Genomic DNA, 21,195 nt, shown 5'->3' on the forward strand with positions numbered 1-21,195 from the left:
CAAAGTTTTAGACCATGACTGTACGGTCTTTTTTTTTCTTTACCCAACACACCTCTTAGTTATGGTTAGTAATCATGCCAAGCCAGTTTTATTGCCCAACTCCAATGGGTTTTCATGTGAAAGAGTGGAAATCATTTTGTACTATTCGCATGTTTGACTAAGCTGATCTTTGTTTTTGACCTTGACTTTCACTGTACGGTTACCTTGCACGTACGAGACACACCTTTTAGCAGTTGTGAATGATAAATTATCCTATCAAGTTGCATTGGGATGGATTTGTGACGGACGCCTGTACGGAAGTACGGACGGACGGACATGATGATTTATGATTAACGCAACAAATATTACTTTTCTTAATTTCTTTGAAATAAATTGTACGAAGGAGCACCAACTTGAAACAAAACTTGGGAGAGAGAAAAAAGAAAACAAATGATTGCAAACAGTCTTATATTCAAGAGCATTCATTTATAAACTTCGATCGTCAAAACTATAGAGGATCATACATTTGGTGTTTCTTTTGTATATCATTTAATATAATTGTATTTAGTATCCACTTTTAATATTTGAATACGTACAGGCACAAAGATGCACGAAGAATTATTCAACATTAATGATGAAATAAAAAAATCACATAACATTAAATCATATCAAATTTTTACAATTACTCCATTTTGTCCAAGGCATTTATTTGAACGAATTGTATGTAATATTGGTGACTCTATTATCTAACACAAGACAGTACTACTTGAAATAATCCTTTCCTCTAAAAAATAAAAACAAGCACACAATTTTATCCAACATGATGATCTATTTATCGAAGCATTTACACTTGTGTAAAAATGTTATGCTTTTTTGTTTTTTCATTGGACATATTTGTACTAATCCTCTTTCTTGCACACTGTCAAATCTGCTCTTAAAAGTCTTGTAAATATTGCACTTTTCCTTAACCTTTAACTTTGGTTTAGAAAAATTTTCTATGTACAATGCTTGGTCCACTTTCATCGTATTCTTGCTTTGAAATCCACATCTGTCCGAAAGTGGATAGAGAACCAAGTATAGATCCTCCAATCCAAACTGAATATTTTCTTTCTGGAGGTGCAATAATCTTAGTTTTCATTGAACTAGGAGATATGGCTTCCATTTCTTTTTTCAGACGATCAGCAATACCTAAAAGATATAATTTTAAGGATATAATTTTGTATCGAATGTATTCCATTAATTTTTTAACGCTTCTGTATTTCTTTGATATTCTGTTTTAAATATATATATGTTCCATTTTCCCATATAAGATTAAGAATATGTTGTATGACTGCCAATGAGACAGCTATCCATAAGAGACAAAATGACGTGGATGACAAAAGGGATTTGCTGAAATACTATATCATATGTGCACTGTCTATAGATATAATTCAGGTATGTAGCAAATAAAATAGTAACAGAGAGAATATACCAAAGGGGAGCAATCAAAATTCATAAGTCCAATAAAACAACTTCACATGGCAGAACAGCAAAACGACAAACAGACAAAGAACCACACAACAAGATAAAGATTGTACGATACGTAACTCATCAAAAACCGAATTGAACTCCTTAGCTACGGAAGGTAAGTATTTCCTGCTCCACTTGTAGTACCGGTCGGGTTACTTATGCAGACTGAACAAAATAAACATCAACCTGTATGCAGTAATTTGGAAAGAAATGCGACATAAAAGGCCAAGGCTTATATTTTTGCAATTCCATAATTTTGTTCATCAATTATATTACCTACCAGGAAACATTGTGGAACCTCCTGATAACACAATATTCTGTACAGATCTTTTCTAATATCAATGTCTGACATCATAATGGAATTGTGGATCATTTCATGGATTCCACTGGGCTCCATTCCTGAAATTAATTATAAACATTTAAATAGTTATAAATGACTCTAATGAAAAAAGTAAGCCATAAAAGACTTATATTGTAAAATAACTAAGTATATTTTAATTCTATTTATTGTAAATCTAGCACAAATGGAAACAAAATTTCCACAAAATGTCAACTTAATTTTACAAGGTAACTATCATTGAGAATAATGAAATGATATGACACTACTTTTCAAATTTCCTCAACATACCAATGAATGATGGCTGAAATAGGGCTTCTGCGCACCGGAAGCGTTCATTTCCGATGGTAATGACAGCACCATCTGGTAATTCGTATGACTTTTCCAGAGATGATGACTTGACTGATGTGTCCATTTCTTGTTCAAAGTCGAGACCAACGTAGCACATTTCCTCCTTGATATCTCTCACTATCTCTGCTTCAGCTGAGGTGACAAAATTGTAACCTCTTTCGTGTAAAATTCTTTGTAGATATGCGGTCAAATCTCTTCCTGCGAGATCTAAACGTTTAATGGCGTGTGGTAAAGCATACCCTGAAAAACATTTGAATAATTTTGAACAATAATTTTCATTCTGTATTGCACTTTTTGCGTTATCTAGTACCTAAGGTTAGTTTAAACAATATTTATTCAGATAAATCAACATTGAACCATATTATACAAATGAAATGAATATTAAGGATTCAGAAACAAGCAATTTGCTTTTACAAATCTGTCTCCTTTTACAAAAATGATACACTTATTGAACAATACATAAATATAATTACTGGCATGCTCTGTAATAAATATATGAATATGAAAAGGTGGAAAATACTTAAGAGAAGAAGAAATGAAAAAAAAAGAAGAAAAAAACTGGAATTTTTGTAATGTATAGTGTGAAATGCTTGGGTTCCTATTGAATGATGAAGCATTAACATCAAGGGTTAAAACGTTTACTTTTAATAATATATTTCTGCACCAAACTAAATAAAAGACTATTTTGCTCATCTGAGAGTACCGTTGATCCAAAAAGCAAAGTTTTGTGTCAACTTGGACAGGAAGAACTGAAACAGAATCTAATAGTTCATGTCTTAAATCAGTGTATATTGGACAAGATAACAGGAAGTGATAATTTGTTTCTACATCACCACAACGACAATTTGGAGAGTCTACTAAATTACGAAGGAATAGGTGATTAAGGTTATTATGTAAACAAAACGTTATATCATTACTCTCTATTTTTTGTATCCAATTTTCTTGTGTTTAAATTCTCTCATTTGCATGAACGCTGAATATGACGATAGAATGGAGTGGCGAATATTACATTACAATTTTGAAATCATAAAATTTATCAGTTAAAAAGAGAGACAATATGCAAATAATCTATGTGATAATTGTAAATCTTTTATAGGCAATTCAACTGGATTTTGAAGTCAAATGTACAAAAGATTTTTTTTTGGTGGAAAATAATCCCTGTTGTTAAAATCTGTTTAGATTTCTAATACCTCGCGTTTTCATTTAGTGCTTATTTAAATTAGACACCGGCTTATTGTTAATGATGGTAAGACGACTTATCAATATTAATAATAAATTATTATATTTTGATAAAAAGAAAACAATCTCAGAGACATTAAACTGTGTGATCATATTATTCATCTTCATATATACAAATGACAGCCTTTCATAAATTTTTCAGAAAATCAATTAAAAAATAAATAAGTTTCTCTAATTCTTCGTCAATTTATCCCTTTCTGCACCCATTGTATAAAAAAATTTAATCAACGTGTGCTTCGTTTGATCTCAGTTCATTATTGGTTAAAATCCGATTATGACGTCGAATTTTCTTGCTTTCCTCTGAATTTCCTATTGTGACCCCATGAAAAAAGGCGACCATGTCTGATGACGTCACATAGAAAGAACACATCTTTTTGCAGATCATTCGAAAAGAAGGAATAACTTTGCCTGCATATTGTTAGAAAATCATTAGAGAAACAGATTCCACCACCAAATCTCGTGTAATACGATATTTATCCACTCTCGACAGTTAAATTTTTAATACTTAAAACGCTCGGCGAGCCTCGCGTTTTAAATTTGAAAATTTAACTGTCTCGAGTGGATAAATATCGAATCACACTCGATGCAGTGGTAGAATCTATATATATATGTTATTACTAATGAATTTTATAACAACTACTTAACTTAAACTACAGGGGCCTGTTTATCGACGCGCTCTTAGGATTAGGACATGTCCTTAAGATCATCTTAGGACGTATCTTAGTCCTAAGTTGGTTTATCAAACATGTCGTAACTTAGGAAAAGTTGTAGGAATCGTCCTGACTTTAGGACACCTAAATAGGTGTATAAGATGGTCTTAGGATGGTCCTAACTTTAGGATATATTTTATGATGGTTAATTTGTAAATAAATACGATTGCCTCCTTGATATGGATCCCCCTTTTTTCTAAATATATTTTTTTCATTTTCACTTATTTAATGTGTTCTTGCTCTTATCCGAACGATGTTATATAAAACAGTAGTATATGTATGACACCACTCTATTCATATTTTCCCCGTGGGAAATAAGAATAGAGGGGCATCATGTATATATATATATATAACACTTTGAATAAATGTACATACTAGGTTAAAATATTAAAGAATATTTACTTTGAAAAAAAGTTCAGAAAAAAGGGGTCCATTCATTACCCAAGTTCATATGATTCGTAATGAAATACCTTATTTTTATGAAAGATGCACGAGATTTGCCTTTGAACTTTGTAAAGTACAAAACCGTGACAATTCAAATTAAACTCACTCAGAAATATATAATAATTGTTTCCGATTGTCTTATATTAGTTTTCACTGTTACTGCTGTTCACAAACATTTTTTTCAATATTATATAAAACGTTGTTTTATTTTTTGTGTTTTTGTATTTGTTTCATAAAGTTTGAATGTACCATTATTTAGATAAATATCATGTTTTTTTTATGATAATACTAATAATGTTCTTAATTTTTAATCTTGTAATTATTTACTACTGATAAATTCAATGCATTCTTAAAATTTATAAATTCCTATTTTTCTTTACGCTACCACTAAGAACAGCGGTTAGGACATCCTAGCTAGGATAGTCCTAAGATAGCTTCGATGTGCATGCTGAGTCATGTCGTAAGTCGGTCCTAACATTATCCTAATTTATTCCTAAGAGAGGTCTTAGGATAAATTCTAGGACATCTTCGATAAACAGGCCCCTGCATTATACAATACAAGCTACATACTATTATTCGTCTTATTTGTTTACTTAAAAGTTATTTGTTTACCTTCGTAAATTGGTACAACGTGGGAAACTCCATCTCCAGAATCAAATACTATTCCTGTTGTTCTCCCAGATGCATATAGAGATAAAACGGCTTGTATGCCGACGTAGAAAGCAGGAGCATTAAATGTTTCAAACATTAACTACGAATAAATAGACAAATTGTTTTAATGGTCATCAACGATTGAATGATTTTAATGCTTAACGTCACTTTCAGAAAAAAAGTGAAAAAATATAGCATAATTTATTTTCATATTGATACTTTGCAGCTCGAATTTGAATTGATCAAAAAATTAAAAAAACAAAATAGATTGATGAAAAAAATGTATAAGTATAGGCAGTCCTTCTTTGAAGATCACTGAAATAACTGATGTCAGTTTAATATGTAATCAGGGCCATAATTTATTATGCGTTTATTGTAATTGATTGTAACGCCGGATTCATCGCACTTGACTGTATAATGACGGCCAGTTTTTATTGGTGGAAAATTTCACATATAAGTAAGTACAAGTAACGTGTCATATTAAAAAAATATGTTAATCGAATAATGTTATTGACAATGATGATGATAACAAGAATGATAATTATATCTTTAAATAATAAAATAAATAGATTCGTTTAGTATAAACAATGTTACGACTACTAACTTGTGTCATTCTTTCTCTGTTAGCTTTTGGGTTTAGTGGAGCCTCTGTTAACATGACAGGTTGTTCTTCTGGAGCAACTCGGAGTTCATTATAGAATGTATGATGCCACAGTTTTTCCATATCATCCCAGTTAGTAACTATTCCGTGTTCAATGGGATTTTTTAATGTCAGGACGCCACGTTTACTCTGTGCTTCGTCTCCAACAAAACAGTCCTTCCCACCCATACCTTGCATTACTATCTGTTATTAATTAAACAAAAATATTAATACTATTTGCAGAAAAAAAAACTAAATCTAAAATTCAAATTTAAACCTTGGTGAAACTAATATATCGACGTTCTTAACTTCTGACTTACTTGAAATTAATTGTTTTAAAAAAGAGTAGCTGACGAAGGCATGTTTTTTTGAATAATCGAATAGTTCATGATTTTATTTTTATTTTTGGTATCCATCAAACGCAAATTATTGTTTATTCTAAATTATACCTGATGTCTTGGGCGTCCAGTTATTGCAGGAAAAACAGCTCTCGGTGCATCATCGCCTGCAAATCCAGCTTTGACCATTCCGGAACCATTGTCTATAACCACGGCTGCAATATCATCATCATAAACGGGAGCAGACATGTTTTAACTGTATTTCAAATCTAGAAATTAATTATAATTACATTGTAGATATACAAACAAAAAGTCTTCAAAGTATGCAGCATAAGACATAATTGGTTTTATTTGGTGCCTTTGTGAAAATTTAATATATAATTATATGCAAGACACAAAAATATGCTATGGTAATTATTAAATCAATTTAAAAAATACTCACGTTTTGTCTTTAAGATAAATTCTCTTTTTCGTGAACCCTCCTTTAAATCTGTATGCTTGGTCATGTCAAAATTGTCGTATTTTATATGATGAAAAAAGTTTTCTACGAATTCAAACTGTATTCTAATGAAATTCATAGATTTTTCTTTATAGGGATATTTTTATAATAGAATTATATCTATATCTAAAAGGCTTATTTACAATCGTATCTGCAATTAATATATATTGTGCGTGATCTACAAGAGATGTTAAGTCCATTATACATCTTCAACTGTTATTGCGAAGGTATACTATTCAAAATGCATCTGAAGCCAAGATATCAGTGTTTCAATAGTCAAATATTTTTATAATATTAATGTTTGAAAATGCAATGTGTATACTTGTATCTGCTTTTTTACACTGAAGAGTTGTCAAATATTTCAGAAATCGTTAAATATTGACAAGCTGTCTTAATTTTTACACATCTATTTTAATATGAAGAGAGTTACTTTTGTGATTTTGTATAAATGCCACATATTTTTCATGAAATATAAACCATAGACTAACTTAAGTAGATATACGCAGCTATAGATGACCGTGCGGCCTTCAACACATCGCCGTATCGTAAGGTATATTAGAAAATGTAGAATAAACGAAAAAACCACCGACCTGATTTATGTGGAATTTTTTTTTTAATGCCTGATTTCATTCATTTGATGATACATGATGTAACATTTTATAAAATATCAAGAAGAAAACTCTTTATCATAAGGAACCATACACAGACAACCAAAAGACACATATCATACTATTCGAAAGAATTTGCCGAATTTTCAGGAAAACGCGTAACTGAAACTGTTGGAGATATAGTTAAAACTGTACAGTTTGTTCTTGCATTAGCATATCAACTCACTCTTCCAGACATAAATCATCTTCGCGTATGTTTGCAAATATGTTTTGATTGCAATATTGAATGCTAAATCCTCCGACCAATAAAATATTCAATACCAAAACTGTTATTATACGCCCGTTTACGGGATGTATGATGGTATACCGTTATCTGTCCGTCCGTCGTAAACACGTCAGACAAAAACTCAAAAACGCTTACACCAGTTGTCATGAAGCTTTGGTGAATTGTTTATATATACTGACATAAATTCCCTTTCGATTTTTAAAAAATTCTGATATCACGTTTTGGAGTATTGGGACTTTATTCATAAAAAAGGGGGGATTTTCCAGTTTTCGGACAATAACTTAAAAATGATTTGAGCAGTTTTAATGTATGTAACTTTGGTGACTGGTTTATATTTATTGAAATAAGCTCCCTGTAGTTTTTTTTTATAAATTTCTGATATGACATTGTGGAGTTATGAAACTTTGTTTGTTGAAAAATCATCGAAAACTGTCCATTTTTCACACTTTGGACGGTTTTAGAATTTTATTCGTTCCAAATTCAATGCCAGACAAGTTTTTTTAACTAGAGATAGTCTTCATAGTGCCAAACTTCATGTTTTGGGTACCACTGTATGTGCATGTTTTAATGGTTTTTTGTTGTTGTTTTTTATTTGTTTGTTTGTTTTTTGTTTTTTTTTTTTGGGGGGGGGGGGGGGGGGGGGTCTATTTGAAGAGTGCTCACAGTATTTCTTGTTGATCATATATATGTATTGAAAGCATAAAGACGAGATAAAAGGGCGACGGGCGTGTCATGCTCTCATGGCGCAGCTCCTTATTTTTTATAACGTTTTGGCTGCATCAAATCAAAATGGTTGCCTTTTTGGACGCGTCCTATATGTCCGCTTCGAAGTACAAAAGATCTATATTTATCTATTTTATAGAATTGAAATAATTGTATAATGCCATTCTCTATGCTCATTTGAACATGAGGTGGCATTATATTTGTCTTTTCGCTCCAAATTCCGATCGTCTGACAGGAGTTTCGTTTCAATGCCTCGTTCGCCCCAGGTAATTTTTGTATTGCCAATGAGACAACTATCCACCCAAGTTCAAATGAAGTAGATGTAAGCAATTATAGGCAACCGTACGGCTTTCAACAATGAGAAAAACCCATACCGTCTAGTCGGCTATAAAAGGATCAGACAAGAAAAATGTAAAACATTGCAATTGAGAAAACTAACGGCCTAGTTTATAACAAAACAATTAACGCAAATCATAAATGACTGATATGAACCAACGGCAACCACTAAATCACACGCTCCTGACTTGGGACAGGCACAGAAAGAATGCGGCAGGGTTAAACGTGTTCGTGAGCCCTCAACCTTCTCCCTACCCTGGGACAGCGGTGCTACAGTAAAACCACAAGAACAAACCATACAAATCAATTGCAATGGGTTTAACTCGAAAGATCGGTACGAGGCACAAATTCAACTAACATTAAAACAATGCACACGTACAAAGCACCGAAATAAGAGTACTTAGTATTCACAGTTACTGAAAGCTAGTTCAAAGCCAAAAACAACCAGTAAATAAACCAAATTCACTCCAGGGAGTTGGGCCCTTAGTTTCTTAAAGATTTCGAGGTTTATCAGATTGAATGTAAGAAAGATATGTTATAAGTCATGTCAGTACCGAAGCACAATAAACTGGGAATAACATGACTAGACTTATCCCTAACAACTGTAAATTATTGAGTAATGGCTGTTGTTAGGACTCAATACAGGAATTATTAGTATGACATTTTGGCTAATACAATTTTATTTACGTATTCAAAATGGATAAGTGAAAAATTAAGACTTTTGTTAACTACATCAGGATGTAAATATCTAAAATCCATACGACAGTTAAAGGTATTGACCGCTAAGACGAAATTAGAAACACAACTCACCATTCCTTCAAATGAAGCAATATTTGTTTTCTCTTTTGTTGCATAAGACTTGTGTTATACAGTATTTTTAAATATAGACAAAAACCTTCAAATATGCGTATGCAAACTTCAAATATGGTTTTAAGTGCCAGTTTTTGTAAGAATCAGGCAATTTAGAAAAATTTCAAAACATGGCTGAAGAAAAACTCGCCGACCTAACCATCCTATTTTGAAGTTATCCTGATCCTGAGTTGAAATGGTAGGTCTTTCTTTTCTGCATGTCAGGAAATTCGAAAAATCTCTAAATAACTTTTGGTTAGAATGAAAGCAAATTATGGAGTTAGTTCCCCTTAATTGTTAATTTCTTGTGCATTTCAACCAATGTATATCTTGAAATACCAAAACATGAAAAATAAGCGAATGTTATATTCACTCACCATTATACATTCTGAACTTGAATTAATGTAAACTTGAGCGGGCTTTTGTTAGTTATGTTTTCACCACAGTCTTATTCTAAGGCAGATTGACACTTAAGCATTCAAGCGTAACATAATTTAGTTTCTAGTACTTTATAATAAACATATGATATATTCAACTAGTTTAAACTTAAAGTTTAAAAGAAGACGTGAAAAGTTGACATCTTGAACTTTTTATACCCCTGTATAGATCAAAACCAGTTGTCTGACGACATAGAATACACGAACGAGCAAAAAATATGTTGCAAACTTGTAGGCAAAAGAACCCCACCAAAAATCGCATAACTAAGTACTATTAATAGAAATTATTGTAAAATATGCACTACCTACTGCCTGATTCATACATTGCTTAGTTTCTTCTGTTACCTATTCTGACATCGGACTCGGACTTCTTTTAAACTGAGTTTTACTGTGCCTATTGCTGTGTGTTTGTTTATTCTACCTTGGCTAGAGGTATAAGGGGAGGGTTGAGATCTCACAAAGCATGTTTAACCCCGCCGTATTTTTGCGCCTAATCAATGTTGGTTGCTCAGCTTTCAGCAGACATATCATACAGAAAGAAAACTGTTTCTTAACAAAGTAAGCAACAGATCTATGAATTATTCACAAACCCTTTCTTGCCTGCTCATCTGTTTTCTTTTCGGTTTGGGATTTTAATACCTGAAAAGGAAACGTTTATCGGTCGTCCCACTGTCTATATCACTCTTCTCAGCTGTTAATAAAATTGCATATCATGGCTTGTTGACGTCAAATACGTTCACCTGGCCTTAATAACTTTGACCTAGACATATCAGCGAAGTCATAATGTATGAACCGACGTTGATGAGTTTGGCCCGAACTTATCAAGACATCTTCCGGTTTGCTGGTGAAACAAAGAAAACACTTGTTTCTATCATGCAAAATACGCAAAATTAACCCGATAAATCGGTTATCTGGTTGTCTGCATATTTATATTGTAAAATATCAATATGCAGACAACCTGATACTAGTAATCGGTACTTTTAAAAAAAATACTCCCAACCTTTTTTTATATGAATAAAAAGGAAAATTGGGTAAATTTCAGTGAGACATTAAAACCAAAAGACATGAAGAAGTCAACAAAAGGTGAACAAAAGACACAAATCAATTTCTATACCAATCTATACCACATATAAATTTCTAAGTCGACGTAAGACCTTTGAATTTCTTGTATGTTTGTTGGGTTATTTTCATGTATGTGTTCTAGATTTGCTTTTATGTGCGGCTATACATCACACGTGGTTTCCGGCTAGGAACAGGAACACTTTTCCTCAGTTACATAAATACAGTTTACTAATTAAATCTATTTTAGATCACTGAGTGGATATACTTTGTTTTTTTTGGTGTGATGTACTGGACTACTTTCATCATTATAAAACGACTCCTTGCATACTTCATTGTATGAATTAATATGCTGTAACCTTCTAATTTGATACTTTTTATCATTTATAAATAAAGATACTATTTTCCATTTCGTTTTTTAGTATGTTTCCTGTCACAATTGCCTCGATATGTCTTGTACTGTTTCAGTAGATTAACCACATTTACAACTTTTTTATAATTAGTCATTAAACCTGAAAGCTTACGAGAACATGTGCGTTTCTGACACGATAAATGTATCACTTAATTTCACCTGTTTTGAACTTGATCAAGATCGAGAGCATTCACTAGAGAGATGTTATTGTTCCCCTTCGTGATCCTACGTTACTGCTGTTTCCCCTGTACAAATATTGCATCATTATTTATTATCACTTTTCAGGCGACGCCGGTCTACTTGAATGAATCAAACGTTTTGGTGTTACTGTTTTGCTGTCTGTCTCATTATGATTCATCATCATCTCTGTATCACTATTCAATAGTTACCATCATTTCTGTATCACCATTCAATAGTTACCATAATCTCTGTATCACAATTCAATAGTTACCATCATCTCTGTATCACCATTCACTAGTTACCATCATCTCTATCACCATTCAATAGTTACCATCATCTCTGTATCACCATAAAATAGTTACCATCAACTCTGTATCACCATTCAATAGTTACCATCATCTCTGTATCACATTCAATAGTTACAATCATCTCTGTATCACCATTCAATAGTAACCATCATCTCTGTATCATCATTCAATAGTAACCATCATCTCTGTATCACTATTCAATAGTTACAAAACTTGGCAGATGGAGCCTGTAATTTCTATCCCTACAACTAGCTTAGTGTTCTAGACAACGAGAGATAAAGTACTATTATACTTTCTCAATGGCGTTTTATCCGAAGGTATCAAGTAAAAATAAAAATTCAATGATTGATTGTTGCTTGCTTCCTTGATGTCTTGTAAATTATTGCCTGATATTCAGCTCGAGAACAAATTAACAACTAAAACAATAGGTAGGTTCTGCATTGTGGGATTCAGGGCATCCAATTGAGACTGCCACTAGAAAATAAAGGTAAGTTGGATAGGGTCCAAAACTTTGCATTGCAACAGGCAACCAACGGACCCCTGTAAAAGTTGTTTCACGAGTTCTATAACGTACATAGAGAGTGACACTCGCTCAACACCAGCACAACCAAGCAGACGCCTCTTTTTGTCAAGGGAAGTACCATCAGGCAATAGATAAGTACGTAAATATATAATGTTTTTTGTCTGCATAATTATGTTTAAGCTCTTTTTTGCACATGATGTAAACAAGAACGATTAGTATTACATGCACTTTCACTACTTTAATGGATATTCCTGAATATGATGATTAAGTAATATTCAAAGTGCAATTAACTTAAGAAAGTTTGCTTAGAATAGATTGCAGCCTCTATGGCTGTCGTCTTTTATTTTGCAAATATTATGTTTTTTATTTATGGCGATCGGACTTTCTCAAACTCATATTGTTGATTGCACCAAGTGTCAAAAGTGAATGACGAAAATGTTTTTGGAGGGTTTTGTTTGGTTTTCTCAAAAAAAGTTACTTGAAACTCAAAACAGCACTTTAGGAAAAATTATTTTCAAAATTTCTTAAATCATTTAAATTCTTCAATGTTGATATTTGATAGATTGATAGGTGTCTTTTTAACATCCAGTGACAATTTTTATACATGTATACTAGTGAATCCAGAATTGTTTAATCTTTTTTACAACATTTGCACTTGCGTTTTACCCTGCTGACGGAGGCTGCCATGTTGTAAAGCATACGATTTTCCGAAAATTTGTCTATCGGATTACCATTAAATGTCATAAAATAATACTTAGTGCTTCGTCCTCTTATATAGGAAACAGCTATCTAAAATTATGTCAATGTGATATAAATAAACTGGGGAAATTAGACAAAAACCTATTGAACTTCTACTTAGGAATCATACAACCCTGAGCATAATTGTTTTTAAGTACTTTTATTATGGTTAAAAAATAAAGACAATATATCAAATTGATGGACTACTTTTAGTGACTTCATTTGTTTAAATGTATTACCTATTTTTATTTAAGTACTGCATGTAGAGCAAATACATGTCGTCGTAAAAAATGCAATTAGATGATAATCAGTCAAACACTTTGTAACAAAACATTTTTTATGCAAAATATAAAAATGAATATCACAGAAAAACGAAACCCCACTGAATAAACTGTTTTCTTCAGTTAAATAAACTGGAAATTTTGGTGACAAAAAAATTATCCCCTTTCTCATTTGACTCTCCTTGCTCAATCTCCGTTAACACTCCGTTGAAAACTAGTTCAAGGGAAAACTTTCAGGCAAAAACTAAATGTTGGGAAAAATGATAAAAGTAGAATTATTATGTAAATTTCCACTAAATGAAAAAAACTGAAGAGAACCGAATGTTAAATGAGAATTGTGAAATTTAAGATTATAACGTTGCTGTGCCAAAAAAAGAACTGGTAGCGTGTCAATCTCTACATGTATTTATGTTTCCCCTTTCTGTATATGTTGCAGAAACACGAGCTAGAGCACGGAACTTCATGAAAAATGCCTGCAAAATCGATTGTTATGCAACAAAAGTTTGCATTCATTTATAATAGAAAACAAGTGCAATTAGATCTAGAAAACCGTACATTTATGTTATATCATTAATAAAATTGAGAATGGAAATGGGGAATGTGTCAAAGAGACAACAACCCGACCAAAGAGCAGAAAACTATCTACACTAATTATTTGATCTTTGAATTTATTATCATTTTCGAAAATGAATTCTAAAATATACATTTATCCTAAATAGACATATTTAAAGGGTCTCGGAATATTGAAAAAGCTCGAAAACTTAGTTGTTGAAAATTGGAAGACTTCAAATAAATGTTTAATGCTTTTAAAATTCAGTAACATGTTAAACATCCAATGATACATTAACGTGCAATAGTATTAAACATTTGACTTTCTACCCTTTACACAAGTATTCACTATTCAAAACAAAAACAAATTGAAAGAATTGGTCCTGCTTTGTTTCATAAAAAGGAATGGCCAACGTAGATACAAGTATCTAGTCTAAGGGAGGGATACATCGTACTTTGTAAAAAAAATCTAAAAATCACTTTTGATTCTCTGAAACTGATGCTTGATTTCTTGATGGACAACATATTTGTTACGTTTGGGGAACGTGTTTTTCAACAAACAATCGGCATTTCCATGGGAAATTCTTCAACTTACATTTTACGCTAAATAGATGATGTCATCTCACTAAATAATTCAAAGTTTGGTGACTATGTTGAACGCATCTATCCCATCGAACTTGAAATAAAGGACACAACAGATAGATTTAAGTCTGCCTCATATATCTTGACTTACATCTAGAAATTGACAATTAGGGATGATTGAGAACAAAACTTTGCGACAAAAGAGAGGATTTCAGCTTCCCAATTATGAACTTTTTATTTCTATGTAGCAACAGGGCAGCAGCGTCTGCATATGGAGTATATATCTCAATGTATATACGATATTCCAGGGCTGGCATTACCTATTTTGAGTTTTAAGTGGTGGTGTTGAAATCGTTCCTTTGAAAATTTTACGGACGCCATTACGAGTTGTTTTACCGTTAAGAAATATCTGTTTCACACAGATGACGGCGGATATGTTCCAATTGTCGTTACCACAATCCCGTCCGCTTTTCCTCGAATGTGACCTACCGAATTAGACTTATCACCGGTTTGTACTTACATGAGCAACACAACGGATAAATAATGAAAGCGAGACAATATGCCTATTGTTTAATTTGGTTTCAAAATAACTTAAATAAGTATTGTGTCCAAAGTAAGAAAATGACACAGAAAGCGGTACCACAGTAAGATTGGTATATACTTATTATATACTAAAAAAAAATCGATTACGCTGGGGTTTTTTTTAAAGATGTTAGTATGTACTGGAAATACATAGACATGGAAAAATGATATAAATAGAAATTACATTCAAACTCATAAGTCGAAAATAAACTGACAATGCCATGGCAAAAAACGAAAAAGACCAAAAGGCAAACAACAGTGAACGAAACACAACATAGAAAATTAAAGACTGAAAAACACGAACCCCATCAAAAACCGGGGGTAGTCTCAGGTGCTCCGGAAGAGTAAGCAGATCCTCCTCCACATGTGGCACCCGTTGTGTTGCTCATGTAAGTACAAACCGGTGATAAGTCTAATTCGGTAGGTCACATTCGAGGAAAAGCGGACGGGATTGTTGTAACGACAATTGGAACATATCCGTCGATATGTTTTATAATATTGTGCTCAATTCACCAATTCGTATTCCACTGAATAAAACTTTTTGTAAGATTCGGATGTTAGTTATATATTGGAGATACAGGTCGAGAAAGGGAAGTTTAATTCCGTCCTCATGACAAAACATATCGATAATGAGACATACCTACATCATAAAAGTTTTAACTGATTGTTCAGAAAAAAATATATGTAAGGCAAATATTAAATATGTTAATAAATTTTTTCAACATTTAAAATGGTAGATATGTACAGTAAATATAAGACAAAAGTTTATGCCAGTTTGTTTTTATCGCCCATACCATCTCGCAAAATTGGAATTCCCGCCTCCACACCTTCCACCAAACGAACTAAATTGCCTGTTTCCACTCATTCTATTATACATTCCACCTCCACCTGCATAGGAAAATGAATCAATTTATGAACTGTTACACAACACAATAAAAAAATAATAAGTTTAACATTTTCAACGATTACAAAATAAGAATGTCAAATACAATTTTATCGCACGACATTTGAATATTTATTTTTCTTTGTTTGTAACAATTAATATGATTTACGTCCAAAATAAACACTTAAGTTAAATTCTACAATATAATGCATTATAGATACTAATATATACCATTGTTACTTTTGTTGAAAATATATCCCACTTTAAGAAAAAAAGGTAAACGGCCAACATTTTTAATCTTATATTCACAATACAGTTCTTGTCTTAAAAATACACAGTCAAAGTATTTTGTGATTCTCTACTTTTTTACAATACTTGGAATCTGTCAATTTAGTAAAGTAGTACACACTATACCATGATAATAAACTAATCATAGATACCAGGCTTAATGTGTGTACGCCGGACGTGCGTTTCCCGTGCTTGGATGATTGCTCCTACGTTTAACTTTAATGTTGGTGTTACAAATGTAAGTCTTTCTCAAATATATCCACAATTATTGTAGACTCGAGCCGATTTAAAATTTGATATATTGTATAATAGATATATTTTTATTATTATTAAGATTATTTTTAATATTGAAGACCGTTTCTTTTTATATATTGTTTTCCGGTTTTTGTTCTTAAAATCCGTTTTCTTTCACAATACATGTGCGTTATTATTACATATACCAGTAAAGTTAATATAATGTTATACAAGTTAAGAAATTAACTGTTGAAACAAACTAGTATGAACAATGCACTACTTGGTACATGGCATTCTTTGATGAACGTAGTATACTAATTTGAAAGCGCATACACGTTTTTGTTCAGCCGTTCTCACTACGCCTACTAAAATAACAAATAGTTACGCTTGATGTGATTCTACAAAACTTCCACCAAATAGTAAACCACACCCATAATAATCATGCATATTAGAATAAGGGAATGTCACTGTCATGAGACAACTATCTACCTTGGTCAAAGATCAAAAGACAAGGGCGTAAACAACTAAATGTCAATACGTCAAGGCCTTCAACAATTAGTAAACAAAACCCATATCGAATAGTCAGCTATAAAAAGTTGGGGGTTACAAATATTAACAGCATTAAAAATAAGAGAACTTATGGTCTGATTTAATCCAATACCATTAAACAAAAAAAGTATTGAAAGACAACCAACGACAGCCACTGAACTACAGGATGCTTGGACAGGCACAACAAATGAGACGGGCCTACCATTTTTTGAACGCACTGTTAATATAGAACAAAATGTAAAAATCAGTTGAAATTAACATGATTCAGACGGTTCTAAGCTCAAAAACAACATCTAACATATGATATAGGACACGAAGAAAGGGTCAAATAACAGGTACGCTAATAAAATATTCAAAGAACACAAGTATCAGTACAATTTACTATAATCATATGACAATTATTCTAGTCGTTTAAATTCAATGATGTTTTTTTCATCGGCAACAGAATAGTGAATACTTAAAATTCATTATTTTTTCAGTTTACTTTTTTAGAATGCATTTCTAGAAAAAAAAGTTTTTGATTAAAAAAAGATGAGAAGAGTGTCCTTTTCTCACTCAATATGAAATCTCAGCTCTCTTATCCTCTCAAGAAAAATCTTCAGCTGTGATAATCGAAATAGATTACTTAAATAATAATAACTAATTTCAAAATCATTCAAGAACTAATTATAATATGAAATCAACACAATTTTGAAAGTTAACGAATATAACCAACACCAGTAACACGTGTTTTAGAAAGTAGTTCATAGTTATTATTTTAATTATTCCAAATTCTGTTTATATTTTTTTTTCTATAAATAAACGAAACAAAAACAATACGTATAACAAACAGAAACCCAAATCTATATTTAGAATATAAAGGTCGTGCCAACTCAGTTCGTTTAAGGTCTGTTTGATTCATGCACTTGTGCATAACTAAATAATCTCATAAAAATCATAAACAAAGTGTTCTAGAAACGTTGAAACCGTTTTTAAATAAAACGTTAAGCTAGTTTCTTGCTGATTTGCATTTTAATTCTTTTAATTTTATCATGATGAATAAAATAATCTCATACATTAAATGATACCTCCAAGACAGCACTAGCCGTTGAGTTACGTACCAACCGTACCTGGTACGTAGCAAATCCTGAAACCTCTTATAGAGTGGTTCTTGTTGTTTACTTGTGTTTTACTATGCTGTATATTTTAAATGTAACAAGTGGTGAGACCTAATAAAGTATTTGTCTTGTCTTTCTTGTCTATAAAAATAAGAAGATGAGGTATGATCGTTAATGAGACAACTTTAAACCATAGACCAAATGACGTAAAAGTTAGCAACTTAGGTAAAAAAAAAATAAGCAAAAACCATACCGTATAGCAATCTATTTAAGGCCAAAACATGACAAATGTTAAGCAGCATGAATTACGTACTGCAAGCTAATTCAAAGTCAATACATGTTTAGAATAACTATTAAAAAATACACTTATTTTTCAAAAAAAATTATAATAAAACAATCATTACTTTAAACACTTGTCTCTTGTTTATGTCGTCATTCGGAATATCGGAACAAATAATCGAGAAAAATAAGTAACGCGTTCGAATTGTAAAAGATCTTGTCTTGCGACCATTTAAAATTTCGAGCACGATTATCGTAATCAGACTAAAAAAAAATACCAATCAAAATAAAAAAATCAACCAATCAAAATACTGGATTTGGTGTTTCGTGCACATATTTTGTACTCTGAGCACTGAGTGAAGATTTACGACCGAGGACTCTGGTATAAGATCGTACAGACAACTAAGTAAAATCATACTTCAGAACAAGCAACCGACATTTTGCGACACATTTTTACCTAGAATCTACTGTTGGTCTCATTTTGCAATAACTTTTCTTAGTCCTGATCCAAGTTATAAAAAAAATTCTACACATCTGAGTATTTCAGCATCGAAAAGGCCTAACTCAATTTAGAATAAGAGCTCATCAGTTAGCTATTGAAAAGGGTCGATATAAAAGAACCGAAAAAGATAAAAAGATTTTGTGGGCAGTGTAAAAATATGCAGGTTGAAGACGAGTTTCATTTTTTTCATGGAATGCAGTAATATGAAAGGGAAATACTACTCTTGAGGAAGCATGTATTCATGTAAATTCTTCCCTTACATTTCAAAGAACGAATAGTTTAATTGGTTGATATCCAGTGAGTCTGAAAATGTTAATATATCAGTGTCAATTTTTATTATCAATTTAGTACTTGTTTTCAAATTAAAAAAAAATTGAATTCCAGTGACTAAATATACATACAGAAGTGTCCAAAAGACAAAAAAAAGAGAAAAAGTATGACAATTAATGTCTCTTCAGTGATGTTAGGAATCGAAACGGTATTTGGAAAATATATATATATATGTGTGTGTGTATAACCCCGTGTTATCCGATGGAGAATGTCTGATATAAAGTTGTCACATGTTTAGACGTGTATAATAAAATTAAAATTTGATGTGGCGGCATGGTAATTAACATTATCGTCCTTTGCGAAACAAAATAGCTGATATGAAAGGTACACCATCAACTTGCCACTATACATCATGTACTGTGTTATCAGTTATATATTACAACAAAAGACAGGGAAAGAAATCATAAACAGTGAAAGAAAAATGTAAGGTTTCAGCTCACATATAGAGATAATGAAAAAACGAGCGGCTTCCCACGAAACCTTTTATGTTTCGGGTTACTGTCTATTTGAAGCTGTAAAAATGCGCGAAAACGTAATAAAAAGCTGCGCGCTAATGTAATGCACCGAGTTGAAGTTCATCCCATATCTTCTTCCCATCATACCGGGAGGCCTCGGTAGCCGAGTGGTCTAAGTAATCGAACTACTGTATCACTAGCCTGTTAACACTAAGGTTGTGAGTTCGAATCCCGCACGTGGCAGGTACGCTCGACTCCAATCTTAATTGACTAGAATTGTCAGTTTTCCTATCGAAGGTCGTAGGTTCACTCAAGGCACTCCGGCTTTCTCCAACAATAAAAACTGACCGCCACGAAATAGCACGATAGTGCTGAAAGTGGCGTTGAACACCAATCAATCATTCAATCAATCATCCATATCGGTATAATTATGCATGAGTATAATTTTTTTTGTATTGTTATGAAATACTGTTTTAAAATGACTTTGAATTAAATTGGTATATATAGGAAATAAATTAAGATAAAGCGGCAATTCAAAAAGAGGGAATAAATATACCGGTATAGCTGTCTTTTGCAGTAAAAAGTGTTTCGTCATATTTTCGACACAACAGGGAAATTTGTCAACTAGCTCCTGTCTTAATGGATCTAAATCTTCCCTCTGAATTGTTTGAAACGTTGATTTTTTGTTAAATTGCAGTTTATCGTTTTTTCTATTAATTGCACTTTCGGTAAAGTATCGTATGAATGGTAATTCTCATATTGAAAAACTATGTTCACATAGAGAAAAGTATGCACATGAAGAACTATGTTCATATGTAGAATAAGTATGTGCATATTGTTATGATATTGTAACTATCATATTTATTTAGTTGGCCTAATTTGTTTTGTGTGGCCTATTATATATTTTTACATTGTATACAAAATAATACACATTATGTTACAACTATGTAGTTTAGAAATAACTGGAACAATCATTGATACTCATGGAATGATTAGAACTTTCTATTTCACTTACATAACGTTTCCAGAATGATCATAACAAAAGATGCGTAATTAAAACATCTACCGTTATCTAGAAGTTTCCGTTTGAGTATATAAACAAGTATGCAGACCCTAAAGTTAGATAGACTTAGACATCGATAGACATCAACATTCTCAGCAGTTGGATTGACAATTTTATTTACAAACTTCATCATACTAGATTGTGACCTATTGGATATAATATTCTGTGGATTCCGAGAAGATTTCCGGATAAAGAAAAGATAAAAGATTGGACACATATTTTGACAGTTAAGCTGATATTTATATGTGTGTAATACTTCTTTTAAACTAGTGTATAATAAATCTTGTTAAATTTTATTATTGATTTGTGTCTTTTGTTAGATACAATTAAAAGTCGATTTTTCTGGTCATAACAAAAATTGGGGG

The 21,195-nt window shown here is 32.0% G+C and overlaps 1 long non-coding RNA gene and 1 pseudogene across 1 annotated transcript in view; both read right to left on the reverse strand.

The window, feature by feature from the left end:
• The window catches only part of LOC127734269 (uncharacterized), a 50,144-nt gene that overhangs the window by 12,082 nt on the left and 16,867 nt on the right, over positions 1-21,195 (reverse strand). The window lies entirely within an intron of this gene.
• On the reverse strand, positions 962-6,712 carry LOC127734265 (actin CyI, cytoplasmic-like; annotated as a pseudogene).

The sequence above is a fragment of the Mytilus californianus genome, unplaced genomic scaffold, assembly GCF_021869535.1.
Source record: "Mytilus californianus isolate M0D057914Y unplaced genomic scaffold, xbMytCali1.0.p SCAF_3, whole genome shotgun sequence".
Lineage (NCBI taxonomy): Eukaryota > Metazoa > Mollusca > Bivalvia > Mytilida > Mytilidae > Mytilus > Mytilus californianus.